The sequence below is a fragment of the Somniosus microcephalus genome, unplaced genomic scaffold (genome assembly GCF_052327205.1).
Source record: "Somniosus microcephalus isolate GS21.2 unplaced genomic scaffold, FLI_Smic_1.0 unresolved_chr8, whole genome shotgun sequence".
In the NCBI taxonomy this organism is placed as follows: domain Eukaryota; kingdom Metazoa; phylum Chordata; class Chondrichthyes; order Squaliformes; family Somniosidae; genus Somniosus; species Somniosus microcephalus.
Window position 1 is genome coordinate 42,623,486 of NW_028225186.1, and position 7,647 is coordinate 42,631,132.

Here is a 7,647-nt window from a genome sequence, read left to right on the forward strand (position 1 = left end):
TTGGTGGTCAAGAAAGTGAATGTTTATGGTGGTGGATGGGGTGCCAATCAAGCGTGCTGCTCTGTCCTGGATGTTTGCGAGCTTGTTGAGTGTTGTTGGAGCTGCACTCATCCAAGCAAGTGGAGAGTATTCCACTTTGGGGAGTCAGGAAGCGAGACACTCGACACAGTATACCCAGCCTCTGACCTGCTTTTCTAACCACACTATTTATGTGACTGGTCCAGTTAAGGATCTGGTCAATGGTAACCCATATGATGTTGATATTTTCGACTGTTTTCGACCATTGTTTTTGGCCCCCACCACAAACTACATTTGCTAGCCACTGACTCTATCCCTTTCCCTAACATCTGTCTGAAGCTGAACCACACTTTTCGCAACCTTGTTGCCATATTTGACCCTGACTTGAGCTTCCAACCACATATCCGCAGCTTAACAAAAATTGCCTACATCCACCTCCGTAACATCACTCATCTCCGTCAATTGCTCAGCTCATCCGTTGCTGAAACCCTCATCCATGCCTTTGTTACCTCTAGACTTGAGTATTCCAATGCACTCCTGGCTGGCCTCCCACATTCCACCCTACGTAAATTGAGGTAATCCAAAACTCGGCTGCCCTTGTCCTAAAATGCACCAAGTCCCGTTCAAACATCACCACTGCCTGGCGTACATTGGCTCCCGGTTAAGCAGCGCCACGATTTCAAAATTCTCATCCTTGTTTTCAACTCCCTCCTTGGACTCGCCCCTCCCTATCTCTGTAATCTCCTTCAAGCCCACAACCCCCCTTGAGATAACTGCGCTCCTCTAATTCTGCCCTCTTGAGCATCCCTGATTATAATCACTCAACCTTTGCTGGCCGTGCCTTCTGTTGCTCTAAGCTCTGGATTTCCCTGCCTAAACCTGTCCGCCTCTCTTTCCTCCTTTAAAACACTGCTTAAAAACTACCTCTTTGCCGAAGCTTTTGGTCTCCTGCACTAATTTCTCCTTATGTGGAATGGTGTCAATTTTTTTCAGAAAATGTTCTTGTGCAGCGACTTGGAAAGTTTTACTACGTTGAAGGCACTATATAAATGCACGTTGTTGTTGCTGTTTAACATGATGGGGGATTCGGTGATGGTCATGCTGTTGACTGTCCAGGGGCGGTGGTTAGACTTTCGCTTTATGGAGCTGGCCATTGTCTGGCACTTGTGTTAGCTGTGGTTATGTGTGGCACACAGTGACATATGTACAGTATTTGCTGATCGGATAGTGTATGATTGACAACCGCAGGTTGTATGCTGAAAGATTAATGCAGGAAATTGTCAGATAGTGTCTCGAAAATATAAGCTTGTGTAGAGTTTGACGGAAAGAGCAAATCATGAAGGCCGGGTAGCCCAGCTGCATACAGCGTGGTGTTAACAACGCAGGTTCGATCCTCATACGGGCTATTTGATTTTGTGGGGGGAGGGTAGTTTCTTAATTTTGTTATTTCTTAAAAAGTTTGGATTGAAATTCACACAGGACCAGCATTAATTTGAAGCAAATCTGTTAATACTGAGTTCTGACCTGCGGAGTCTTCCAGTGTTAAATGCACAATTCCAGATCCAAAGGGAATTCTCGTATTACAATCAGTGAATGGTTCACAGCCGGTAATCGGTTTGGAGTGCAAAGAATAGAACTGAAACCAATACAATCCCTGGGTTTAATCACTCATTATTACCAAACCGCACAGTAACAGGTCACTTGGCCAACCAGTCCAGGTCGGCGTGTATGCTCCACTCGAGCCTCCTCCCATCTTTCCTCATTTAAATCTATCAGCATAACCCTCTATTCCCTTCTCCCTCATATGTTTGTCTAGCTTCCCCTTAAATTAATCTATACTATTCGCTTCAACTACTCTCTGGTGTAGCGAGCTCCACATTCTCAACACTCTTCGGGTAAATGAGTTTCCCCTGAATTCCCTATTGTATTTCTTGGTGACTATCTTATATTCATGTCGTCTAGTTATGCCCTTCCCCACAAGTAGAAACATTCTCTTTGTATTCTCTCTTTCAAAAGCGTTCATAATTTTAAAGATCTCTATTAGCTCACTCCTCAGCCTTCTTTTTTCAAGAGAAAACGGACCCAGCCTGTTAATCCTTTCCTTAAGCCGCTCCACTTCTTCTTTGAAAAGAGGCCTGACCAGTTCCCGTCTGCCAGCGCCCTGCTCTGCCTGGCTGAACTTGTTCTCACATTGTACATCTTCTCCTTTGACTCCACTCACTTCCTCCAAATTAACAGTGTTGCAATGGGTAACCGCATGGGTCCTATCTATGCCTGCCTTTTCATGGGCTATGTGGAACATTCTTTGTTCCAGTCCTACTCAGGTCCCCTCCCTCACCTCTTTTTCTGGCACGTTGCTGAGTGTATCGGTGCCATTTCCTGCTCTCGCCGTTATCTAGATAATTTCTATCACTTTGCTTCCGATTTGCACCCTTCTCTCACCTTCACATGGCCCATCTACGACTCTGCCCTTCCCTTTCTCGACTTCTCTGTCTCCATTTCTGGGGTTAGGCTTTCGACCAACATCCACTCTTCTTCTTCTTTTGCAGAACGTCGGGACCGAGGATGACTTGTTTGCACATTAAAAATGAGTTCTCAAGTGACTGAGTCCAATGCGGGGCCTACAGGCTCTGTCACAGGTGGGGCAGACGGTGGTTGAAGGGGCGGGTGGGTCGGGTGCTTGGGTTGATGTGCGCTCCTTGCGCTGCTAGCGCTTGGCTTCCAATTGCTTCCGGCCAAGAGGCTGGAGGTGGTCAGTGCCTTCCCGGATGTTTTACTTCACTTTGTGCAGTCTTGGGTCAGGGATTCCCAGATGTCGTTGGGATATTGCACTTTTTCAAAGAGGATTTGAGGTGTCCTTGCAGCGTATCCTCTGCCACCTCGGGCTCTCTCGGCGTGTTGCAGCTCCGATTAGAGCACTTGTTTTTGGACTCTCGTATCAGTCATGCGGACGGTATGACCCGTCCATTGGAGCTGATCGAGCGTGGCCAAAGCTTCGATGCTAGGGATGTTGGCCTGAGCGAGTACTCTGACACTATAATGCCACTGACTCCCACAGCTACCTGGGTTAAACTACCTCCCACCCTGCTTTCTGTACCAACTCTATTCCATTCTCCCACGTTCTCCATTTCCGCTGCATCTGTTCTGATAATGCCACGTTCCATAATAGTGCTTCCAGTGTGTCTTCCTTGCTCCTCAATGAGGGATTCCCTCTACCATGGTTGACACGGCCCTCGACCGTATCCGTTCCATTTCCTGCACTTCTGCTCTCACCTTTCCCCTCCTTCCCAGAACCATGATACGGTTCCTCTTTTCCTCACCTGCCTACATATTCAATGGATCATCCTGCACCATGTGGTTCTGACAACAACCTGCCTTGTGCTCTGTTTAAAAAATGTTCCCCACTACATCGCATATGAACCTGGAAAGATTATAGACAATGTGCCATTGCTCTGTATTACAATCCCAAGCTATTAAACTGAACCTGGATGGGTGGGATTTGATTGGATTGATACGGTTATAACCCCATTGCTCCCATTCACGTTAATTTTGTTGCTCAAAACTCTGACAGTCAGAAATATTTTAGTGGCCAGTCGAGTCCGTAAGGGACTGAGGGGTCAGAGCAAGGGAGAGACTCGCAGTGACCCAGAGATGGAGAATAGAAGGAAGTCTGTGATTTTACTCTTCAGCATATCCGGCAGCTTCATACTTCTGTTATTTGCAAACGTTATGTTTTTCTTGTACTATAACATTTCCAGAACAGATCCCGGAGATTCCAATAATTATTTGTATATCTTTCAACATGTCGGATATATGCTGCAGATTTTTAATTGCTGCACAAACACATTTATTTATGGGGTGACCCAATCGAAGTTCAGAAGGCAGGTCAAGAGCGCGGTAATATATTCGGTTACCTCAATTATTCAATTCATTAATAAACAAAACAACTGAGCGCAGCCCATAGGTGGGTCCCAGGGTTTCGAGTCCATGAATGAAATATTTAGACAAAGGTACCATCAACTGAATTACGCTGGGAATCGCTTTTAATTTGAAAATACAACCAGCGGCAGGGCAACCACTGTGTTTAGGAAACGGCACTATTCCTGATAGGCAGTTCACGCATTGCCTTTCATGTCAGGACCACTAGGTTGTTGCACTCCATCTGAGCTCTTCTGTAAAGCGTCAATTCAGCTATTTAGTGCAGCAACTCTTTTGCAGCTTCAAGAGTAAGAGCGTCCAAAATAGTTAAGCAAAAAGAGCTGATCTGTAGTTTAGATGATTATATAACGTAGAATATGCAGCGAAACAGGCCATTCGGACCAATTCGTCTGGAAGAACATAAGAACATAAGAAGTAGGAGCAGGAGTAGGCCATATGGCCCGTCGGGCCTACTCCGCCATTCAATAGGATCATGGCTGATCCTAACTTAGACTCACGTCCATTTCCCTGCCCTCTCCCCGTAACCCCTTATTCCCTCATCAGCGAGGAAACTGTCTATCTCCGTTTTAAATTTATTTAATGTCGCAGCTTCCACAACTCTCTGAGGTAGCAAATTCCATAGATTTACTACTCTCTGAGTGAAGAAGTTTCTCCTCATCTCAGTTTTGAAAGGGCAGCCCCTTATTCTAAGATTATGACCCCTAGTTCTAGTCTCACCCATCAGTGGAAAGAGCCTCACCACATCCACCCGATCAAGGCCCCTCTTCTATGTTTCGATAAGATCGCCTCTCATTCTTCTGAATTCCAATGAGTAGAGGCCAAACCTACTCAACCTTTCCTCATAAGTCAACCCCCTCATCTTCGGAATCAACCGAGTGAACCTTCTCTGAACTGCCTCGAGAGCAAATATATATTTTCTTAAATATGGAAACCAAAACTGTACGCAGTATTCCAGGTGTGGCCTCACTGCAGCAAGACTTTCCTGCTTTTATACTCCATCTCCCTTGCAATAAAAGCCAAGATTCCATTGGCCTTCCTGATCACCTGCTGCACCTGCATACTAACCTTCTGTGTTTCATGCACCAGGACCCCCAGATCCCTTTTTACTTTAACACTTTGCAGTTTCTCTCCATTTAGATAATAACTTGCTCTTTGATTTTTCCTGCCAAAGTGCATAACCTCACACTTTCCAACACTATATTACATCTGCCAAATTTTTGCCCACTCACCCAGCCTGTCTATGTCCTTTTGCAGGTTTTTTATGTCATCCTCACTCACTGCTTTCCCTCCTATCTATGTATCATCAGCAAACTTGGATACGTTGCACTTCGTCCCTTCCTCCAAATTGTTAATATAGATTGTAAGAGTTGGGGTCCCAGCACTGACCCCTATGGAACACTACTAATTACTGATTGCAAACCCGAGAATGAACCATTTATCCCAACTCTCTGTTTTCTGTTTGATAGCCAATCTTCCACCCATGCGAGTATATTGCCCCCAATCCCGTGATTTTTTATCTTGTGCAGTAATCTTGTCTGTCTTCTTCTTAGGCAGTCCCTAGGAGCCGAGGATGACTTGCTTCCAAATTAAAAATGAGCAGTAATAATTAATAAATGCAGCCATCTCAAACTTTGTGAGGTTTTGAATTTTATCAGAAAATCTGAAGATTCATTGCAGAGGAAACACTTTTCTTGTCACTTTGTCCTACAGCTTTTCGATAAAATGGGTGAAGTTATTAATTATGTCAACTAACAGGAGCGCTGTCCCTCTTCAGCCTCTCTTTGTGTCTTTCGGTATCTAATTATGCATCTATCATACAAAGCACCTCCCACTTTCGCTCAATATCCTCATCATTTCCCCACACCCATCAAAAATCCTCAGCTCCTCCCCATACCACAAAACTTCGTCAGCACCACCACAACAGCACATAATATCCCACCCAACATTGTCATCCTCAGCTCCTCCCAAACCCTCCTAATATCCTCAGCTCCTCCCGATCCCACCTAATATCCTGAGCTGCTGCCCACCCCATCAAATATCCTCCGCTCCTCCACGGCCCACATAATACCCTCAGCTCCTCCCGACCCCACCTAATATCCTCAGCTCCTCCCCACCGCACCTGATATCTTCAGCACCTCCCGAACCCACCTAATATCATCAGCTGCTCCCCACCCCAACAAATATCCTCAGCTCCTCCCGAACCCACCTAATATCCTCAGCTCCTCCCCACCCTACCAAATATTCTCAGCTCCTCCCGACCCCACCTAATATCATCAGCTGCTCCCCACCCCAACAAATATCCTCAGCTCCTCCCGAACCCACCCAATATCCTCAGCTCCTCCCCACCCTACCAAATATTCTCAGCTCCTCCCGACCCCACCTAATATCATCAGCTGCTCCCCACCCCAACAAATATCCTCAGCTCCTCCCGAACCCACCTAATATCATCAGCTCCTCCCCACCCTACCAAATATTCTCAGCTCCTCCCGACCCCACCTAATATCCTGTGCTTCTCCCTTCCATCAAATATCCTCTGGCCCACCCCACTCCACCCCACCTAATATCTTCAGCTCCTCCCGACCTCACCTAATATTCTCAGCTCATCTCACCCCACCCAATATCCTCTGCTCCTCCGCACCCCAACTAATATATTCAGCACCTGCCTACCCCACCAAATATGTTAAGCTCCTCCCCACCCCAGCAAATATCCTCAGCTCTTCCCCACCCCACCTAATATCCTCAGCACCTACCCACCCCACCTAATATCATCAGCTCCTCCCCACCCCACCAATGTCCTCTGCTCCACCACAACCCGCCAAATATCCTCAGCTCCTCCCCACCCCACCTAATATCCTCAGCTCCTCCCCACCCCAGCAATGTCCTCTGCTCCACCACAACCCGCCAAATATCCTCAGCTCCTCCCCACCCCATCTAATATCCTCAGCTCCTCCCCACCCCACCAATATCCTCTGCTCCACCACAACCCGCCAAATATCCTCAGCTCCTCCCCACCCCACCTAATATCCTCAGCTCCTCCCCACCCCACCTAATATCCTCAGCTCTTCCTCACCCCAACTAATATCCTCAGCTCCTCCCCACTCCCACTTTACATGCTCAGATACTCCACACCCACCAAGTATCCACAGCTCCTCCTCACCCCATTTAAAATCCTCAGCTCCACCCACCCCATCTAACAGAGACAACAACGACCCATGACCACCGAATATCCTCAGCTACTCCTAACCCATATCAAATATCCTCGATCCACTATATTCCAAATAATTTCATTAGCTCCTACCTACCCCGACTAACATCAACTCCTATCTTCAGTATCTTCCAACCCTACCTAATATCCTCAGCTCCACCTCACCCACTTTTAACATCCTCAGCTCCTCCCCACAGCACCTAATATTCTCAGCTCCTGCACAGCCCAACAAATATCCACAGATCCTCCCCATGCCATTTCATTTTCTCAGCTCCTCCCCATCCCAACTTGTGTCATCAGATTCTCTACAACTCGATATAACATCCTTAGCACCTCCCTCCGCACTTAATATCCTGTGCTCCTTACAACCCACAACTCATATATGCTCAGCTCCACCCCACCCCACCTACTTTCGTCAGCTCCTCCCCATTGCACCTAAAACCCTCAGCTCCAGCTCACCCCACCTAATATATTCAGCACTCCCC